The 22240-nt window shown below is 47.2% G+C and overlaps 5 non-coding genes across 5 annotated transcripts; all 5 read right to left on the reverse strand.

Moving 5' to 3' along the window:
* Positions 1-708: 708 nt before the first annotated feature.
* On the reverse strand, positions 709-823 carry LOC127980784 (U5 spliceosomal RNA). The gene has a single exon (XR_008159790.1). It is a non-coding gene; the product is annotated as a U5 spliceosomal RNA (small nuclear RNA).
* Positions 824-6096: 5273 nt separating this feature from the next.
* On the reverse strand, positions 6097-6211 carry LOC127980982 (U5 spliceosomal RNA). Its single transcript, XR_008159977.1, has one exon. It is a non-coding gene; the product is annotated as a U5 spliceosomal RNA (small nuclear RNA).
* Positions 6212-11494: 5283 nt separating this feature from the next.
* On the reverse strand, positions 11495-11609 carry LOC127980983 (U5 spliceosomal RNA). The gene has a single exon (XR_008159978.1). It is a non-coding gene; the product is annotated as a U5 spliceosomal RNA (small nuclear RNA).
* Positions 11610-13535: 1926 nt separating this feature from the next.
* Positions 13536-13650, reverse strand: LOC127980785 (U5 spliceosomal RNA). The gene has a single exon (XR_008159791.1). It is a non-coding gene; the product is annotated as a U5 spliceosomal RNA (small nuclear RNA).
* Positions 13651-20593: 6943 nt separating this feature from the next.
* LOC127980984 (U5 spliceosomal RNA) lies at positions 20594-20708 on the reverse strand. Its single transcript, XR_008159979.1, has one exon. It is a non-coding gene; the product is annotated as a U5 spliceosomal RNA (small nuclear RNA).
* Positions 20709-22240: the final 1532 nt, after the last annotated feature.

The raw sequence follows: 22240 nt of genomic DNA on the forward strand, positions 1-22240 counted from the left end.
GGACATGCGTTGGCCGGGAATCGAACCCGGGTCAACTGCTTGGAAGGCAGCTATGCTCACCACTATACCACCAACGCAGGCGGAAGTCAGTAGCTTTATTGACGCACTGTGTTCCTAATAAATGTTGTTCAGTTGCATTGACACAATACTTTTTGTTTAAAGCGCAATTAAAAAAAAAAAAAAAAAAAAAAAAGAGTCCAAACAATGACCCCTGCTACCGGTAGTGTTGCAAGTGTTATGCGACTTCAGCTAATGATGGGTCCATCCGAAATTATTCCATCCAAAAGTTTTGGGTGGAGGCACAGGTCACAGAGGGAGTTCTGCTTCGACGTCAGCCCGAGCCAAAGGATATGCGTTGGCCGGGAATCGAATCCGGGTCAACTGCTTGGAAGGCAGCTATGCTCACCACTATACCACCAACGCAGTCAGCAGTCAGCAACTTGCGCCGTCACTAAGAAGGCTCGAAGTGCACGAGTCGCCGATAGGGCTAGAGGAGCAGATGAGATCTTTGTTTGGACCCGTCACTAAAGAGAGCCTTCAAGAATTTGCATCCCGTCACGTACAAGAAAGCGCTGCCTTCCCATCCGGCTAAATAAACACGAAGTGGTCAAACGCAGAGAGTGCCTATTCAGACGATGACCAGTGGCAAGCCCTCTCGCAGCATGCTGCCTGACGGTCAAACTGATTCTGCTCTTGACATTTCGATGTAGCTCTGCTGTGAGCAGAGCACCCAAAAATACAGGTCACTCGCAAAAGTTCCCCTCCACGGAAATCTTTAGTAAAAGGCGAAAGATTTATGCGACAATGAAGAGAAACTCGAGCTGTGTCTCCAAACCCTCGGGCCTGTGCGCTGCCTCTGTTAAACTACTACGCTCGCCAAGGGTCATCAAGGGTGACAATGCCTGCCCACATGTGTTTAGTCAGCACCCCCCCCCCCCCCCCACTCCAAAAGGGAGGAGTAAAACTCAAAAAAGTCCTCTCGGTCCACCAATAACCAAAAGCCCAATCAAGGCAATCTCTTTCTCATGCCTCTATCTGAAAAGTTGGATAAAATCTTATATGAAAAAAAAAGTCTTTTAAAGAAATCCCTTATTCCGAGGTCACCGTAGCCACCAGATCCAGTCTGTATCCGCTTCAGTCACCCGGATCCAGTCCGTATCCAGAGAAGATGGTGGATCAACACCTAGAAAGGACCTCTATGGCCCAGAAACACAGCGGAGACCGTGACAACTAGATGAGCCGCAGATACAAATCCCTTGTAAAGACCACCTGGACAAGACCACAGGAAACAGATGATTCTTCTGCACAGTCTGACATTCCTGCAGCCTGGAGCTGATCTACTGGTTTCGTCTGACAAGGGGAGAACTGTCTCCCCGACTGAGCCTGGTTTCTCACCGGGTTTTTTCTCCATCCTTTCACCGATCGAGTTTTGGTTTCTTCCCTCTGTCGCTTCTGGCAGGCGGAGCTGGGGACACTTCATGTACAGCGATATCGTTGACTTGATTGCAAATTATTGCACAGATACTATTTAAACTGAACTTAGCTGAATGATGTCATCAAAGAGTTCAATAACGAAATGCCTTTAACTGTCATTTTGCTTTTTGACGCACTGTGTTCCTAATTAATGTTGTTCAGTTGCATTGACGCAATACTTTTTGTTTAAAGCGCAATTTAAAAAAAAAAAAAAAAAAAAAAAGAGTCCAAACAATGACCCCTGCTACGGGTAGTGTTCCAAGTGTTATGCGACTTCAGCTAATGATGGGTCCATCAGAAATTTTACGGTGCTAGGGCTGGGTCTGCGTCAGAAGAAGCCATGCATTGTTTAGTTATGTCAGTGCAGTGCCGTCAGTTGGGGGAGAAACGGCAGCATGCACGGCTCCTCGTTAGTATAGTGGACAGTATCTCCGCCTGTCACGCGGAAGACCGGGGTTCGATTCCCCGACGGGGAGAGCTGGTTCTTTTCGTCTTCCGAATGATCCATCCAAAATGTTTGGTTGGAGTCGCAGGTCACAGAAGGAGTTCTGCTTCGACGTCAGCCCGAGCCAAAGGACATGTGTTGGCCGGGAATCGAATCCGGGTCAACTGCTTGGAAGGCAGCTATGCTCACCACTATACCACCAACGCAGGCGGAAGTCAGTAGCTTTATTGACGCACTGTGTTCCTAATAAATGTTGTTCAGTTGCATTGACACAATACTTTTTGTTTAAAGCGCAATTAAAAAAAAAAAAAAAAAAAAAAGAGTCCAAACAATGACCCCTGCTACGGGTAGTGTTGCAAGTGTTATGCGACTTCAGCTAATGATGGGTCCATCCGAAATTATTCCATCCAAAATTTTGGGTGGAGGCACAGGTCACAGAGGGAGTTCTGCTTCGACGTCAGCCCGAGCCAAAGGACATGCGCACTGCTCTCTCCAACTGCTTGGAAGGCAGCTATGCTCACCACTATACCACCAACGCAGTCAGCAGTCAGCAACTTGCGCCGTCACTAAGAAGGCTCGAAGTGCACGAGTCGCCGATAGGGCTAGAGGAGCAGATGAGATCTTTGTTTGGACCCGTCACTAAAGAGAGCCTTCAAGAATTTGCATCCCGTCACGTACAAGAAAGCGCTGCCTTCCCATCCGGCTAAATAAACACGAAGTGGTCAAACGCAGAGAGTGCCTATAATAACCAAAAGCCCAATCAAGGCAATCTCTTTCTCATGCCTCTATCTGAAAAGTTGGATAAAATCTTATATGAAAAAAAAAGTCTTTTAAAGAAATCCCTTATTCCGAGGTCACCGTAGCCACCAGATCCAGTCTGTATCCGCTTCAGTCACCCGGATCCAGTCCGTATCCAGAGAAGATGGTGGATCAACACCTAGAAAGGACCTCTATGGCCCAGAAACACAGCGGAGACCGTGACAACTAGATGAGCCGCAGATACAAATCCCTTGTAAAGACCACCTGGACAAGACCACAGGAAACAGATGATTCTTCTGCACAGTCTGACATTCCTGCAGCCTGGAGCTGATCTACTGGTTTCGTCTGACAAGGGGAGAACTGTCTCCCCGACTGAGCCTGGTTTCTCACCGGGTTTTTTCTCCATCCTTTCACCGATCGAGTTTTGGTTTCTTGCCTCTGTCGCTTCTGGCAGGCGGAGCTGGGGACACTTCATGTACAGCGATATCGTTGACTTGATTGCAAATTATTGCACAGATACTATTTAAACTGAACTTAGCTGAATGATGTCATCAAAGAGTTCAATAACGAAATGCCTTTAACTGTCATTTTGCTTTTTGACGCACTGTGTTCCTAATTAATGTTGTTCAGTTGCATTGACGCAATACTTTTTGTTTAAAGCGCAATTTAAAAAAAAAAAAAAAAAAAAGAGTCCAAACAATGACCCCTGCTACGGGTAGTGTTCCAAGTGTTATGCGACTTCAGCTAATGATGGGTCCATCAGAAATTTTACGGTGCTAGGGCTGGGTCTGCGTCAGAAGAAGCCATGCATTGTTTAGTTATGTCAGTGCAGTGCCGTCAGTTGGGGGAGAAACGGCAGCATGCACGGCTCCTCGTTAGTATAGTGGACAGTATCTCCACCTGTCACGCGGAAGACCGGGGTTCGATTCCCCGACGGGGAGAGCTGGTTCTTTTCGTCTTCCGAATGATCCATCCAAAATGTTTGGTTGGAGTCGCAGGTCACAGAAGGAGTTCTGCTTCGACGTCAGCCCGAGCCAAAGGACATGCGTTGGCCGGGAATCGAACCCGGGTCAACTGCTTGGAAGGCAGCTATGCTCACCACTATACCACCAACGCAGGCGGAAGTCAGTAGCTTTATTGACGCACTGTGTTCCTAATAAATGTTGTTCAGTTGCATTGACACAATACTTTTTGTTTAAAGCGCAATTAAAAAAAAAAAAAAAAAAAAAAAGAGTCCAAACAATGACCCCTGCTACCGGTAGTGTTGCAAGTGTTATGCGACTTCAGCTAATGATGGGTCCATCCGAAATTATTCCATCCAAAAGTTTTGGGTGGAGGCACAGGTCACAGAGGGAGTTCTGCTTCGACGTCAGCCCGAGCCAAAGGACATGCGCACTGCTCTCTCCAACTGCTTGGAAGGCAGCTATGCTCACCACTATACCACCAACGCAGTCAGCAGTCAGCAACTTGCGCCGTCACTAAGAAGGCTCGAAGTGCACGAGTCGCCGATAGGGCTAGAGGAGCAGATGAGATCTTTGTTTGGACCCGTCACTAAAGAGAGCCTTCAAGAATTTGCATCCCGTCACGTACAAGAAAGCGCTGCCTTCCCATCCGGCTAAATAAACACGAAGTGGTCAAACGCAGAGAGTGCCTATAATAACCAAAAGCCCAATCAAGGCAATCTCTTTCTCATGCCTCTATCTGAAAAGTTGGATAAAATCTTATATGAAAAAAAAAGTCTTTTAAAGAAATCCCTTATTCCGAGGTCACCGTAGCCACCAGATCCAGTCTGTATCCGCTTCAGTCACCCGGATCCAGTCCGTATCCAGAGAAGATGGTGGATCAACACCTAGAAAGGACCTCTATGGCCCAGAAACACAGCGGAGACCGTGACAACTAGATGAGCCGCAGATACAAATCCCTTGTAAAGACCACCTGGACAAGACCACAGGAAACAGATGATTCTTCTGCACAGTCTGACATTCCTGCAGCCTGGAGCTGATCTACTGGTTTCGTCTGACAAGGGGAGAACTGTCTCCCCGACTGAGCCTGGTTTCTCACCGGGTTTTTTCTCCATCCTTTCACCGATCGAGTTTTGGTTTCTTGCCTCTGTCGCTTCTGGCAGGCGGAGCTGGGGACACTTCATGTACAGCGATATCGTTGACTTGATTGCAAATTATTGCACAGATACTATTTAAACTGAACTTAGCTGAATGATGTCATCAAAGAGTTCAATAACGAAATGCCTTTAACTGTCATTTTGCTTTTTGACGCACTGTGTTCCTAATTAATGTTGTTCAGTTGCATTGACGCAATACTTTCTGTTTAAAGCGCAATTTAAAAAAAAAAAAAAAAAAAAAAGAGTCCAAACAATGACCCCTGCTACGGGTAGTGTTCCAAGTGTTATGCGACTTCAGCAAATGATGGGTCCATCAGAAATTTTACGGTGCTAGGGCTGGGTCTGCGTCAGAAGAAGCCATGCATTGTTTAGTTATGTCAGTGCAGTGCCGTCAGTTGGGGGAGAAACGGCAGCATGCACGGCTCCTCGTTAGTATAGTGGACAGTATCTCCGCCTGTCACGCGGAAGACCGGGGTTCGATTCCCCGACGGGGAGAGCTGGTTCTTTTCGTCTTCCGAATGATCCATCCAAAATGTTTGGTTGGAGTCGCAGGTCACAGAAGGAGTTCTGCTTCGACGTCAGCCCGAGCCAAAGGACATGCGTTGGCCGGGAATCGAACCCGGGTCAACTGCTTGGAAGGCAGCTATGCTCACCACTATACCACCAACGCAGGCGGAAGTCAGTAGCTTTATTGACGCACTGTGTTCCTAATAAATGTTGTTCAGTTGCATTGACACAATACTTTTTGTTTAAAGCGCAATTAAAAAAAAAAAAAAAAAAAAAAAGAGTCCAAACAATGACCCCTGCTACCGGTAGTGTTGCAAGTGTTATGCGACTTCAGCTAATGATGGGTCCATCCGAAATTATTCCATCCAAAAGTTTTGGGTGGAGGCACAGGTCACAGAGGGAGTTCTGCTTCGACGTCAGCCCGAGCCAAAGGATATGCGTTGGCCGGGAATCGAATCCGGGTCAACTGCTTGGAAGGCAGCTATGCTCACCACTATACCACCAACGCAGTCAGCAGTCAGCAACTTGCGCCGTCACTAAGAAGGCTCGAAGTGCACGAGTCGCCGATAGGGCTAGAGGAGCAGATGAGATCTTTGTTTGGACCCGTCACTAAAGAGAGCCTTCAAGAATTTGCATCCCGTCACGTACAAGAAAGCGCTGCCTTCCCATCCGGCTAAATAAACACGAAGTGGTCAAACGCAGAGAGTGCCTATTCAGACGATGACCAGTGGCAAGCCCTCTCGCAGCATGCTGCCGGACGGTCAAACTGATTCTGCTCTTGACATTTCGATGTAGCTCTGCTGTGAGCAGAGCACCCAAAAATACAGGTCACTCGCAAAAGTTCCCCTCCACGGAAATCTTTAGTAAAAGGCGAAAGATTTATGAGACAATGAAGAGAAACTCGAGCTGTGTCTCCAAACCCTCGGGCCTGTGCGCTGCCTCTGTTAAACTACTACGCTCGCCAAGGGTCATCAAGGGTGACAATGCCTGCCCACATGTGTTTCGTCAGCACCCCCCCCCCCCCACTCCAAAAGGGAGGAGTAAAACTCAAAAAAGTCCTCTCGGTCCACCAATAACCAAAAGCCCAATCAAGGCAATCTCTTTCTCATGCCTCTATCTGAAAAGTTGGATAAAATCTTATATGAAAAAAAAAGTCTTTTAAAGAAATCCCTTATTCCGAGGTCACCGTAGCCACCAGATCCAGTCTGTATCCGCTTCAGTCACCCGGATCCAGTCCGTATCCAGAGAAGATGGTGGATCAACACCTAGAAAGGACCTCTATGGCCCAGAAACACAGCGGAGACCGTGACAACTAGATGAGCCGCAGATACAAATCCCTTGTAAAGACCACCTGGACAAGACCACAGGAAACAGATGATTCTTCTGCACAGTCTGACATTCCTGCAGCCTGGAGCTGATCTACTGGTTTCGTCTGACAAGGGGAGAACTGTCTCCCCGACTGAGCCTGGTTTCTCACCGGGTTTTTTCTCCATCCTTTCACCGATCGAGTTTTGGTTTCTTGCCTCTGTCGCTTCTGGCAGGCGGAGCTGGGGACACTTCATGTACAGCGATATCGTTGACTTGATTGCAAATTATTGCACAGATACTATTTAAACTGAACTTAGCTGAATGATGTCATCAAAGAGTTCAATAACGAAATGCCTTTAACTGTCATTTTGCTTTTTGACGCACTGTGTTCCTAATTAATGTTGTTCAGTTGCATTGACGCAATACTTTTTGTTTAAAGCGCAATTTAAAAAAAAAAAAAAAAAAAAAAGAGTCCAAACAATGACCCCTGCTACGGGTAGTGTTCCAAGTGTTATGCGACTTCAGCTAATGATGGGTCCATCAGAAATTTTACGGTGCTAGGGCTGGGTCTGCGTCAGAAGAAGCCATGCATTGTTTAGTTATGTCAGTGCAGTGCCGTCAGTTGGGGGAGAAACGGCAGCATGCACGGCTCCTCGTTAGTATAGTGGACAGTATCTCCGCCTGTCACGCGGAAGACCGGGGTTCGATTCCCCGACGGGGAGAGCTGGTTCTTTTCGTCTTCCGAATGATCCATCCAAAATGTTTGGTTGGAGTCGCAGGTCACAGAAGGAGTTCTGCTTCGACGTCAGCCCGAGCCAAAGGACATGCGTTGGCCGGGAATCGAACCCGGGTCAACTGCTTGGAAGGCAGCTATGCTCACCACTATACCACCAACGCAGGCGGAAGTCAGTAGCTTTATTGACGCACTGTGTTCCTAATAAATGTTGTTCAGTTGCATTGACACAATACTTTTTGTTTAAAGCGCAATTAAAAAAAAAAAAAAAAAAAAAAAAGAGTCCAAACAATGACCCCTGCTACCGGTAGTGTTGCAAGTGTTATGCGACTTCAGCTAATGATGGGTCCATCCGAAATTATTCCATCCAAAAGTTTTGGGTGGAGGCACAGGTCACAGAGGGAGTTCTGCTTCGACGTCAGCCCGAGCCAAAGGATATGCGTTGGCCGGGAATCGAATCCGGGTCAACTGCTTGGAAGGCAGCTATGCTCACCACTATACCACCAACGCAGTCAGCAGTCAGCAACTTGCGCCGTCACTAAGAAGGCTCGAAGTGCACGAGTCGCCGATAGGGCTAGAGGAGCAGATGAGATCTTTGTTTGGACCCGTCACTAAAGAGAGCCTTCAAGAATTTGCATCCCGTCACGTACAAGAAAGCGCTGCCTTCCCATCCGGCTAAATAAACACGAAGTGGTCAAACGCAGAGAGTGCCTATAATAACCAAAAGCCCAATCAAGGCAATCTCTTTCTCATGCCTCTATCTGAAAAGTTGGATAAAATCTTATATGAAAAAAAAAGTCTTTTAAAGAAATCCCTTATTCCGAGGTCACCGTAGCCACCAGATCCAGTCTGTATCCGCTTCAGTCACCCGGATCCAGTCCGTATCCAGAGAAGATGGTGGATCAACACCTAGAAAGGACCTCTATGGCCCAGAAACACAGCGGAGACCGTGACAACTAGATGAGCCGCAGATACAAATCCCTTGTAAAGACCACCTGGACAAGACCACAGGAAACAGATGATTCTTCTGCACAGTCTGACATTCCTGCAGCCTGGAGCTGATCTACTGGTTTCGTCTGACAAGGGGAGAACTGTCTCCCCGACTGAGCCTGGTTTCTCACCGGGTTTTTTCTCCATCCTTTCACCGATCGAGTTTTGGTTTCTTGCCTCTGTCGCTTCTGGCAGGCGGAGCTGGGGACACTTCATGTACAGCGATATCGTTGACTTGATTGCAAATTATTGCACAGATACTATTTAAACTGAACTTAGCTGAATGATGTCATCAAAGAGTTCAATAACGAAATGCCTTTAACTGTCATTTTGCTTTTTGACGCACTGTGTTCCTAATTAATGTTGTTCAGTTGCATTGACGCAATACTTTTTGTTTAAAGCGCAATTTAAAAAAAAAAAAAAAAAAAAGAGTCCAAACAATGACCCCTGCTACGGGTAGTGTTCCAAGTGTTATGCGACTTCAGCTAATGATGGGTCCATCAGAAATTTTACGGTGCTAGGGCTGGGTCTGCGTCAGAAGAAGCCATGCATTGTTTAGTTATGTCAGTGCAGTGCCGTCAGTTGGGGGAGAAACGGCAGCATGCACGGCTCCTCGTTAGTATAGTGGACAGTATCTCCACCTGTCACGCGGAAGACCGGGGTTCGATTCCCCGACGGGGAGAGCTGGTTCTTTTCGTCTTCCGAATGATCCATCCAAAATGTTTGGTTGGAGTCGCAGGTCACAGAAGGAGTTCTGCTTCGACGTCAGCCCGAGCCAAAGGACATGCGTTGGCCGGGAATCGAACCCGGGTCAACTGCTTGGAAGGCAGCTATGCTCACCACTATACCACCAACGCAGGCGGAAGTCAGTAGCTTTATTGACGCACTGTGTTCCTAATAAATGTTGTTCAGTTGCATTGACACAATACTTTTTGTTTAAAGCGCAATTAAAAAAAAAAAAAAAAAAAAAAAGAGTCCAAACAATGACCCCTGCTACCGGTAGTGTTGCAAGTGTTATGCGACTTCAGCTAATGATGGGTCCATCCGAAATTATTCCATCCAAAAGTTTTGGGTGGAGGCACAGGTCACAGAGGGAGTTCTGCTTCGACGTCAGCCCGAGCCAAAGGACATGCGCACTGCTCTCTCCAACTGCTTGGAAGGCAGCTATGCTCACCACTATACCACCAACGCAGTCAGCAGTCAGCAACTTGCGCCGTCACTAAGAAGGCTCGAAGTGCACGAGTCGCCGATAGGGCTAGAGGAGCAGATGAGATCTTTGTTTGGACCCGTCACTAAAGAGAGCCTTCAAGAATTTGCATCCCGTCACGTACAAGAAAGCGCTGCCTTCCCATCCGGCTAAATAAACACGAAGTGGTCAAACGCAGAGAGTGCCTATAATAACCAAAAGCCCAATCAAGGCAATCTCTTTCTCATGCCTCTATCTGAAAAGTTGGATAAAATCTTATATGAAAAAAAAAGTCTTTTAAAGAAATCCCTTATTCCGAGGTCACCGTAGCCACCAGATCCAGTCTGTATCCGCTTCAGTCACCCGGATCCAGTCCGTATCCAGAGAAGATGGTGGATCAACACCTAGAAAGGACCTCTATGGCCCAGAAACACAGCGGAGACCGTGACAACTAGATGAGCCGCAGATACAAATCCCTTGTAAAGACCACCTGGACAAGACCACAGGAAACAGATGATTCTTCTGCACAGTCTGACATTCCTGCAGCCTGGAGCTGATCTACTGGTTTCGTCTGACAAGGGGAGAACTGTCTCCCCGACTGAGCCTGGTTTCTCACCGGGTTTTTTCTCCATCCTTTCACCGATCGAGTTTTGGTTTCTTGCCTCTGTCGCTTCTGGCAGGCGGAGCTGGGGACACTTCATGTACAGCGATATCGTTGACTTGATTGCAAATTATTGCACAGATACTATTTAAACTGAACTTAGCTGAATGATGTCATCAAAGAGTTCAATAACGAAATGCCTTTAACTGTCATTTTGCTTTTTGACGCACTGTGTTCCTAATTAATGTTGTTCAGTTGCATTGACGCAATACTTTCTGTTTAAAGCGCAATTTAAAAAAAAAAAAAAAAAAAAAAGAGTCCAAACAATGACCCCTGCTACGGGTAGTGTTCCAAGTGTTATGCGACTTCAGCAAATGATGGGTCCATCAGAAATTTTACGGTGCTAGGGCTGGGTCTGCGTCAGAAGAAGCCATGCATTGTTTAGTTATGTCAGTGCAGTGCCGTCAGTTGGGGGAGAAACGGCAGCATGCACGGCTCCTCGTTAGTATAGTGGACAGTATCTCCGCCTGTCACGCGGAAGACCGGGGTTCGATTCCCCGACGGGGAGAGCTGGTTCTTTTCGTCTTCCGAATGATCCATCCAAAATGTTTGGTTGGAGTCGCAGGTCACAGAAGGAGTTCTGCTTCGACGTCAGCCCGAGCCAAAGGACATGCGTTGGCCGGGAATCGAACCCGGGTCAACTGCTTGGAAGGCAGCTATGCTCACCACTATACCACCAACGCAGGCGGAAGTCAGTAGCTTTATTGACGCACTGTGTTCCTAATAAATGTTGTTCAGTTGCATTGACACAATACTTTTTGTTTAAAGCGCAATTAAAAAAAAAAAAAAAAAAAAAAAGAGTCCAAACAATGACCCCTGCTACCGGTAGTGTTGCAAGTGTTATGCGACTTCAGCTAATGATGGGTCCATCCGAAATTATTCCATCCAAAAGTTTTGGGTGGAGGCACAGGTCACAGAGGGAGTTCTGCTTCGACGTCAGCCCGAGCCAAAGGATATGCGTTGGCCGGGAATCGAATCCGGGTCAACTGCTTGGAAGGCAGCTATGCTCACCACTATACCACCAACGCAGTCAGCAGTCAGCAACTTGCGCCGTCACTAAGAAGGCTCGAAGTGCACGAGTCGCCGATAGGGCTAGAGGAGCAGATGAGATCTTTGTTTGGACCCGTCACTAAAGAGAGCCTTCAAGAATTTGCATCCCGTCACGTACAAGAAAGCGCTGCCTTCCCATCCGGCTAAATAAACACGAAGTGGTCAAACGCAGAGAGTGCCTATTCAGACGATGACCAGTGGCAAGCCCTCTCGCAGCATGCTGCCGGACGGTCAAACTGATTCTGCTCTTGACATTTCGATGTAGCTCTGCTGTGAGCAGAGCACCCAAAAATACAGGTCACTCGCAAAAGTTCCCCTCCACGGAAATCTTTAGTAAAAGGCGAAAGATTTATGAGACAATGAAGAGAAACTCGAGCTGTGTCTCCAAACCCTCGGGCCTGTGCGCTGCCTCTGTTAAACTACTACGCTCGCCAAGGGTCATCAAGGGTGACAATGCCTGCCCACATGTGTTTCGTCAGCACCCCCCCCCCCCCACTCCAAAAGGGAGGAGTAAAACTCAAAAAAGTCCTCTCGGTCCACCAATAACCAAAAGCCCAATCAAGGCAATCTCTTTCTCATGCCTCTATCTGAAAAGTTGGATAAAATCTTATATGAAAAAAAAAGTCTTTTAAAGAAATCCCTTATTCCGAGGTCACCGTAGCCACCAGATCCAGTCTGTATCCGCTTCAGTCACCCGGATCCAGTCCGTATCCAGAGAAGATGGTGGATCAACACCTAGAAAGGACCTCTATGGCCCAGAAACACAGCGGAGACCGTGACAACTAGATGAGCCGCAGATACAAATCCCTTGTAAAGACCACCTGGACAAGACCACAGGAAACAGATGATTCTTCTGCACAGTCTGACATTCCTGCAGCCTGGAGCTGATCTACTGGTTTCGTCTGACAAGGGGAGAACTGTCTCCCCGACTGAGCCTGGTTTCTCACCGGGTTTTTTCTCCATCCTTTCACCGATCGAGTTTTGGTTTCTTGCCTCTGTCGCTTCTGGCAGGCGGAGCTGGGGACACTTCATGTACAGCGATATCGTTGACTTGATTGCAAATTATTGCACAGATACTATTTAAACTGAACTTAGCTGAATGATGTCATCAAAGAGTTCAATAACGAAATGCCTTTAACTGTCATTTTGCTTTTTGACGCACTGTGTTCCTAATTAATGTTGTTCAGTTGCATTGACGCAATACTTTTTGTTTAAAGCGCAATTTAAAAAAAAAAAAAAAAAAAAAGAGTCCAAACAATGACCCCTCTACGGGTAGTGTTCCAAGTGTTATGCGACTTCAGCTAATGATGGGTCCATCAGAAATTTTACGGTGCTAGGGCTGGGTCTGCGTCAGAAGAAGCCATGCATTGTTTAGTTATGTCAGTGCAGTGCCGTCAGTTGGGGGAGAAACGGCAGCATGCACGGCTCCTCGTTAGTATAGTGGACAGTATCTCCGCCTGTCACGCGGAAGACCGGGGTTCGATTCCCCGACGGGGAGAGCTGGTTCTTTTCGTCTTCCGAATGATCCATCCAAAATGTTTGGTTGGAGTCGCAGGTCACAGAAGGAGTTCTGCTTCGACGTCAGCCCGAGCCAAAGGACATGCGTTGGCCGGGAATCGAACCCGGGTCAACTGCTTGGAAGGCAGCTATGCTCACCACTATACCACCAACGCAGGCGGAAGTCAGTAGCTTTATTGACGCACTGTGTTCCTAATAAATGTTGTTCAGTTGCATTGACACAATACTTTTTGTTTAAAGCGCAATTAAAAAAAAAAAAAAAAAAAAAAAAGAGTCCAAACAATGACCCCTGCTACCGGTAGTGTTGCAAGTGTTATGCGACTTCAGCTAATGATGGGTCCATCCGAAATTATTCCATCCAAAAGTTTTGGGTGGAGGCACAGGTCACAGAGGGAGTTCTGCTTCGACGTCAGCCCGAGCCAAAGGATATGCGTTGGCCGGGAATCGAATCCGGGTCAACTGCTTGGAAGGCAGCTATGCTCACCACTATACCACCAACGCAGTCAGCAGTCAGCAACTTGCGCCGTCACTAAGAAGGCTCGAAGTGCACGAGTCGCCGATAGGGCTAGAGGAGCAGATGAGATCTTTGTTTGGACCCGTCACTAAAGAGAGCCTTCAAGAATTTGCATCCCGTCACGTACAAGAAAGCGCTGCCTTCCCATCCGGCTAAATAAACACGAAGTGGTCAAACGCAGAGAGTGCCTATTCAGACGATGACCAGTGGCAAGCCCTCTCGCAGCATGCTGCCTGACGGTCAAACTGATTCTGCTCTTGACATTTCGATGTAGCTCTGCTGTGAGCAGAGCACCCAAAAATACAGGTCACTCGCAAAAGTTCCCCTCCACGGAAATCTTTAGTAAAAGGCGAAAGATTTATGCGACAATGAAGAGAAACTCGAGCTGTGTCTCCAAACCCTCGGGCCTGTGCGCTGCCTCTGTTAAACTACTACGCTCGCCAAGGGTCATCAAGGGTGACAATGCCTGCCCACATGTGTTTAGTCAGCACCCCCCCCCCCCCCCACTCCAAAAGGGAGGAGTAAAACTCAAAAAAGTCCTCTCGGTCCACCAATAACCAAAAGCCCAATCAAGGCAATCTCTTTCTCATGCCTCTATCTGAAAAGTTGGATAAAATCTTATATGAAAAAAAAAGTCTTTTAAAGAAATCCCTTATTCCGAGGTCACCGTAGCCACCAGATCCAGTCTGTATCCGCTTCAGTCACCCGGATCCAGTCCGTATCCAGAGAAGATGGTGGATCAACACCTAGAAAGGACCTCTATGGCCCAGAAACACAGCGGAGACCGTGACAACTAGATGAGCCGCAGATACAAATCCCTTGTAAAGACCACCTGGACAAGACCACAGGAAACAGATGATTCTTCTGCACAGTCTGACATTCCTGCAGCCTGGAGCTGATCTACTGGTTTCGTCTGACAAGGGGAGAACTGTCTCCCCGACTGAGCCTGGTTTCTCACCGGGTTTTTTCTCCATCCTTTCACCGATCGAGTTTTGGTTTCTTCCCTCTGTCGCTTCTGGCAGGCGGAGCTGGGGACACTTCATGTACAGCGATATCGTTGACTTGATTGCAAATTATTGCACAGATACTATTTAAACTGAACTTAGCTGAATGATGTCATCAAAGAGTTCAATAACGAAATGCCTTTAACTGTCATTTTGCTTTTTGACGCACTGTGTTCCTAATTAATGTTGTTCAGTTGCATTGACGCAATACTTTTTGTTTAAAGCGCAATTTAAAAAAAAAAAAAAAAAAAAAAAGAGTCCAAACAATGACCCCTGCTACGGGTAGTGTTCCAAGTGTTATGCGACTTCAGCTAATGATGGGTCCATCAGAAATTTTACGGTGCTAGGGCTGGGTCTGCGTCAGAAGAAGCCATGCATTGTTTAGTTATGTCAGTGCAGTGCCGTCAGTTGGGGGAGAAACGGCAGCATGCACGGCTCCTCGTTAGTATAGTGGACAGTATCTCCGCCTGTCACGCGGAAGACCGGGGTTCGATTCCCCGACGGGGAGAGCTGGTTCTTTTCGTCTTCCGAATGATCCATCCAAAATGTTTGGTTGGAGTCGCAGGTCACAGAAGGAGTTCTGCTTCGACGTCAGCCCGAGCCAAAGGACATGCGTTGGCCGGGAATCGAACCCGGGTCAACTGCTTGGAAGGCAGCTATGCTCACCACTATACCACCAACGCAGGCGGAAGTCAGTAGCTTTATTGACGCACTGTGTTCCTAATAAATGTTGTTCAGTTGCATTGACACAATACTTTTTGTTTAAAGCGCAATTAAAAAAAAAAAAAAAAAAAAAAGAGTCCAAACAATGACCCCTGCTACGGGTAGTGTTGCAAGTGTTATGCGACTTCAACTAATGATGGGTCCATCCGAAATTATTCCATCCAAAATTTTGGGTGGAGGCACAGGTCACAGAGGGAGTTCTGCTTCGACGTCAGCCCGAGCCAAAGGACATGCGCACTGCTCTCTCCAACTGCTTGGAAGGCAGCTATGCTCACCACTATACCACCAACGCAGTCAGCAGTCAGCAACTTGCGCCGTCACTAAGAAGGCTCGAAGTGCACGAGTCGCCGATAGGGCTAGAGGAGCAGATGAGATCTTTGTTTGGACCCGTCACTAAAGAGAGCCTTCAAGAATTTGCATCCCGTCACGTACAAGAAAGCGCTGCCTTCCCATCCGGCTAAATAAACACGAAGTGGTCAAACGCAGAGAGTGCCTATAATAACCAAAAGCCCAATCAAGGCAATCTCTTTCTCATGCCTCTATCTGAAAAGTTGGATAAAATCTTATATGAAAAAAAAAGTCTTTTAAAGAAATCCCTTATTCCGAGGTCACCGTAGCCACCAGATCCAGTCTGTATCCGCTTCAGTCACCCGGATCCAGTCCGTATCCAGAGAAGATGGTGGATCAACACCTAGAAAGGACCTCTATGGCCCAGAAACACAGCGGAGACCGTGACAACTAGATGAGCCGCAGATACAAATCCCTTGTAAAGACCACCTGGACAAGACCACAGGAAACAGATGATTCTTCTGCACAGTCTGACATTCCTGCAGCCTGGAGCTGATCTACTGGTTTCGTCTGACAAGGGGAGAACTGTCTCCCCGACTGAGCCTGGTTTCTCACCGGGTTTTTTCTCCATCCTTTCACCGATCGAGTTTTGGTTTCTTGCCTCTGTCGCTTCTGGCAGGCGGAGCTGGGGACACTTCATGTACAGCGATATCGTTGACTTGATTGCAAATTATTGCACAGATACTATTTAAACTGAACTTAGCTGAATGATGTCATCAAAGAGTTCAATAACGAAATGCCTTTAACTGTCATTTTGCTTTTTGACGCACTGTGTTCCTAATTAATGTTGTTCAGTTGCATTGACGCAATACTTTTTGTTTAAAGCGCAATTTAAAAAAAAAAAAAAAAAAAAGAGTCCAAACAATGACCCCTGCTACGGGTAGTGTTCCAAGTGTTATGCGACTTCAGCTAATGATGGGTCCATCAGAAATTTTACGGTGCTAGGGCTGGGTCTGCGTCAGAAGAAGCCATGCATTGTTTAGTTATGTCAGTGCAGTGCCGTCAGTTGGGGGAGAAACGGCAGCATGCACGGCTCCTCGTTAGTATAGTGGACAGTATCTCCACCTGTCACGCGGAAGACCGGGGTTCGATTCCCCGACGGGGAGAGCTGGTTCTTTTCGTCTTCCGAATGATCCATCCAAAATGTTTGGTTGGAGTCGCAGGTCACAGAAGGAGTTCTGCTTCGACGTCAGCCCGAGCCAAAGGACATGCGTTGGCCGGGAATCGAACCCGGGTCAACTGCTTGGAAGGCAGCTATGCTCACCACTATACCACCAACGCAGGCGGAAGTCAGTAGCTTTATTGACGCACTGTGTTCCTAATAAATGTTGTTCAGTTGCATTGACACAATACTTTTTGTTTAAAGCGCAATTAAAAAAAAAAAAAAAAAAAAAAAGAGTCCAAACAATGACCCCTGCTACCGGTAGTGTTGCAAGTGTTATGCGACTTCAGCTAATGATGGGTCCATCCGAAATTATTCCATCCAAAAGTTTTGGGTGGAGGCACAGGTCACAGAGGGAGTTCTGCTTCGACGTCAGCCCGAGCCAAAGGACATGCGCACTGCTCTCTCCAACTGCTTGGAAGGCAGCTATGCTCACCACTATACCACCAACGCAGTCAGCAGTCAGCAACTTGCGCCGTCACTAAGAAGGCTCGAAGTGCACGAGTCGCCGATAGGGCTAGAGGAGCAGATGAGATCTTTGTTTGGACCCGTCACTAAAGAGAGCCTTCAAGAATTTGCATCCCGTCACGTACAAGAAAGCGCTGCCTTCCCATCCGGCTAAATAAACACGAAGTGGTCAAACGCAGAGAGTGCCTATAATAACCAAAAGCCCAATCAAGGCAATCTCTTTCTCATGCCTCTATCTGAAAAGTTGGATAAAATCTTATATGAAAAAAAAAGTCTTTTAAAGAAATCCCTTATTCCGAGGTCACCGTAGCCACCAGATCCAGTCTGTATCCGCTTCAGTCACCCGGATCCAGTCCGTATCCAGAGAAGATGGTGGATCAACACCTAGAAAGGACCTCTATGGCCCAGAAACACAGCGGAGACCGTGACAACTAGATGAGCCGCAGATACAAATCCCTTGTAAAGACCACCTGGACAAGACCACAGGAAACAGATGATTCTTCTGCACAGTCTGACATTCCTGCAGCCTGGAGCTGATCTACTGGTTTCGTCTGACAAGGGGAGAACTGTCTCCCCGACTGAGCCTGGTTTCTCACCGGGTTTTTTCTCCATCCTTTCACCGATCGAGTTTTGGTTTCTTGCCTCTGTCGCTTCTGGCAGGCGGAGCTGGGGACACTTCATGTACAGCGATATCGTTGACTTGATTGCAAATTATTGCACAGATACTATTTAAACTGAACTTAGCTGAATGATGTCATCAAAGAGTTCAATAACGAAATGCCTTTAACTGTCATTTTGCTTTTTGACGCACTGTGTTCCTAATTAATGTTGTTCAGTTGCATTGACGCAATACTTTTTGTTTAAAGCGCAATTTAAAAAAAAAAAAAAAAAAAAGAGTCCAAACAATGACCCCTGCTACGGGTAGTGTTCCAAGTGTTATGCGACTTCAGCTAATGATGGGTCCATCAGAAATTTTACGGTGCTAGGGCTGGGTCTGCGTCAGAAGAAGCCATGCATTGTTTAGTTATGTCAGTGCAGTGCCGTCAGTTGGGGGAGAAACGGCAGCATGCACGGCTCCTCGTTAGTATAGTGGACAGTATCTCCACCTGTCACGCGGAAGACCGGGGTTCGATTCCCCGACGGGGAGAGCTGGTTCTTTTCGTCTTCCGAATGATCCATCCAAAATGTTTGGTTGGAGTCGCAGGTCACAGAAGGAGTTCTGCTTCGACGTCAGCCCGAGCCAAAGGACATGCGTTGGCCGGGAATCGAACCCGGGTCAACTGCTTGGAAGGCAGCTATGCTCACCACTATACCACCAACGCAGGCGGAAGTCAGTAGCTTTATTGACGCACTGTGTTCCTAATAAATGTTGTTCAGTTGCATTGACACAATACTTTTTGTTTAAAGCGCAATTAAAAAAAAAAAAAAAAAAAAAAAGAGTCCAAACAATGACCCCTGCTACCGGTAGTGTTGCAAGTGTTATGCGACTTCAGCTAATGATGGGTCCATCCGAAATTATTCCATCCAAAAGTTTTGGGTGGAGGCACAGGTCACAGAGGGAGTTCTGCTTCGACGTCAGCCCGAGCCAAAGGACATGCGCACTGCTCTCTCCAACTGCTTGGAAGGCAGCTATGCTCACCACTATACCACCAACGCAGTCAGCAGTCAGCAACTTGCGCCGTCACTAAGAAGGCTCGAAGTGCACGAGTCGCCGATAGGGCTAGAGGAGCAGATGAGATCTTTGTTTGGACCCGTCACTAAAGAGAGCCTTCAAGAATTTGCATCCCGTCACGTACAAGAAAGCGCTGCCTTCCCATCCGGCTAAATAAACACGAAGTGGTCAAACGCAGAGAGTGCCTATAATAACCAAAAGCCCAATCAAGGCAATCTCTTTCTCATGCCTCTATCTGAAAAGTTGGATAAAATCTTATATGAAAAAAAAAGTCTTTTAAAGAAATCCCTTATTCCGAGGTCACCGTAGCCACCAGATCCAGTCTGTATCCGCTTCAGTCACCCGGATCCAGTCCGTATCCAGAGAAGATGGTGGATCAACACCTAGAAAGGACCTCTATGGCCCAGAAACACAGCGGAGACCGTGACAACTAGATGAGCCGCAGATACAAATCCCTTGTAAAGACCACCTGGACAAGACCACAGGAAACAGATGATTCTTCTGCACAGTCTGACATTCCTGCAGCCTGGAGCTGATCTACTGGTTTCGTCTGACAAGGGGAGAACTGTCTCCCCGACTGAGCCTGGTTTCTCACCGGGTTTTTTCTCCATCCTTTCACCGATCGAGTTTTGGTTTCTTGCCTCTGTCGCTTCTGGCAGGCGGAGCTGGGGACACTTCATGTACAGCGATATCGTTGACTTGATTGCAAATTATTGCACAGATACTATTTAAACTGAACTTAGCTGAATGATGTCATCAAAGAGTTCAATAACGAAATGCCTTTAACTGTCATTTTGCTTTTTGACGCACTGTGTTCCTAATTAATGTTGTTCAGTTGCATTGACGCAATACTTTCTGTTTAAAGCGCAATTTAAAAAAAAAAAAAAAAAAAAAAGAGTCCAAACAATGACCCCTGCTACGGGTAGTGTTCCAAGTGTTATGCGACTTCAGCAAATGATGGGTCCATCAGAAATTTTACGGTGCTAGGGCTGGGTCTGCGTCAGAAGAAGCCATGCATTGTTTAGTTATGTCAGTGCAGTGCCGTCAGTTGGGGGAGAAACGGCAGCATGCACGGCTCCTCGTTAGTATAGTGGACAGTATCTCCGCCTGTCACGCGGAAGACCGGGGTTCGATTCCCCGACGGGGAGAGCTGGTTCTTTTCGTCTTCCGAATGATCCATCCAAAATGTTTGGTTGGAGTCGCAGGTCACAGAAGGAGTTCTGCTTCGACGTCAGCCCGAGCCAAAGGACATGCGTTGGCCGGGAATCGAACCCGGGTCAACTGCTTGGAAGGCAGCTATGCTCACCACTATACCACCAACGCAGGCGGAAGTCAGTAGCTTTATTGACGCACTGTGTTCCTAATAAATGTTGTTCAGTTGCATTGACACAATACTTTTTGTTTAAAGCGCAATTAAAAAAAAAAAAAAAAAAAAAAAGAGTCCAAACAATGACCCCTGCTACCGGTAGTGTTGCAAGTGTTATGCGACTTCAGCTAATGATGGGTCCATCCGAAATTATTCCATCCAAAAGTTTTGGGTGGAGGCACAGGTCACAGAGGGAGTTCTGCTTCGACGTCAGCCCGAGCCAAAGGATATGCGTTGGCCGGGAATCGAATCCGGGTCAACTGCTTGGAAGGCAGCTATGCTCACCACTATACCACCAACGCAGTCAGCAGTCAGCAACTTGCGCCGTCACTAAGAAGGCTCGAAGTGCACGAGTCGCCGATAGGGCTAGAGGAGCAGATGAGATCTTTGTTTGGACCCGTCACTAAAGAGAGCCTTCAAGAATTTGCATCCCGTCACGTACAAGAAAGCGCTGCCTTCCCATCCGGCTAAATAAACACGAAGTGGTCAAACGCAGAGAGTGCCTATTCAGACGATGACCAGTGGCAAGCCCTCTCGCAGCATGCTGCCGGACGGTCAAACTGATTCTGCTCTTGACATTTCGATGTAGCTCTGCTGTGAGCAGAGCACCCAAAAATACAGGTCACTCGCAAAAGTTCCCCTCCACGGAAATCTTTAGTAAAAGGCGAAAGATTTATGAGACAATGAAGAGAAACTCGAGCTGTGTCTCCAAACCCTCGGGCCTGTGCGCTGCCTCTGTTAAACTACTACGCTCGCCAAGGGTCATCAAGGGTGACAATGCCTGCCCACATGTGTTTCGTCAGCACCCCCCCCCCCCCACTCCAAAAGGGAGGAGTAAAACTCAAAAAAGTCCTCTCGGTCCACCAATAACCAAAAGCCCAATCAAGGCAATCTCTTTCTCATGCCTCTATCTGAAAAGTTGGATAAAATCTTATATGAAAAAAAAAGTCTTTTAAAGAAATCCCTTATTCCGAGGTCACCGTAGCCACCAGATCCAGTCTGTATCCGCTTCAGTCACCCGGATCCAGTCCGTATCCAGAGAAGATGGTGGATCAACACCTAGAAAGGACCTCTATGGCCCAGAAACACAGCGGAGACCGTGACAACTAGATGAGCCGCAGATACAAATCCCTTGTAAAGACCACCTGGACAAGACCACAGGAAACAGATGATTCTTCTGCACAGTCTGACATTCCTGCAGCCTGGAGCTGATCTACTGGTTTCGTCTGACAAGGGGAGAACTGTCTCCCCGACTGAGCCTGGTTTCTCACCGGGTTTTTTCTCCATCCTTTCACCGATCGAGTTTTGGTTTCTTGCCTCTGTCGCTTCTGGCAGGCGGAGCTGGGGACACTTCATGTACAGCGATATCGTTGACTTGATTGCAAATTATTGCACAGATACTATTTAAACTGAACTTAGCTGAATGATGTCATCAAAGAGTTCAATAACGAAATGCCTTTAACTGTCATTTTGCTTTTTGACGCACTGTGTTCCTAATTAATGTTGTTCAGTTGCATTGACGCAATACTTTTTGTTTAAAGCGCAATTTAAAAAAAAAAAAAAAAAAAAAGAGTCCAAACAATGACCCCTCTACGGGTAGTGTTCCAAGTGTTATGCGACTTCAGCTAATGATGGGTCCATCAGAAATTTTACGGTGCTAGGGCTGGGTCTGCGTCAGAAGAAGCCATGCATTGTTTAGTTATGTCAGTGCAGTGCCGTCAGTTGGGGGAGAAACGGCAGCATGCACGGCTCCTCGTTAGTATAGTGGACAGTATCTCCGCCTGTCACGCGGAAGACCGGGGTTCGATTCCCCGACGGGGAGAGCTGGTTCTTTTCGTCTTCCGAATGATCCATCCAAAATGTTTGGTTGGAGTCGCAGGTCACAGAAGGAGTTCTGCTTCGACGTCAGCCCGAGCCAAAGGACATGCGTTGGCCGGGAATCGAACCCGGGTCAACTGCTTGGAAGGCAGCTATGCTCACCACTATACCACCAACGCAGGCGGAAGTCAGTAGCTTTATTGACGCACTGTGTTCCTAATAAATGTTGTTCAGTTGCATTGACACAATACTTTTTGTTTAAAGCGCAATTAAAAAAAAAAAAAAAAAAAAAAAAGAGTCCAAACAATGACCCCTGCTACCGGTAGTGTTGCAAGTGTTATGCGACTTCAGCTAATGATGGGTCCATCCGAAATTATTCCATCCAAAAGTTTTGGGTGGAGGCACAGGTCACAGAG

Source organism: Carassius gibelio, chromosome B19 (genome assembly GCF_023724105.1).
Source record: "Carassius gibelio isolate Cgi1373 ecotype wild population from Czech Republic chromosome B19, carGib1.2-hapl.c, whole genome shotgun sequence".
Taxonomy (NCBI): domain Eukaryota; kingdom Metazoa; phylum Chordata; class Actinopteri; order Cypriniformes; family Cyprinidae; genus Carassius; species Carassius gibelio.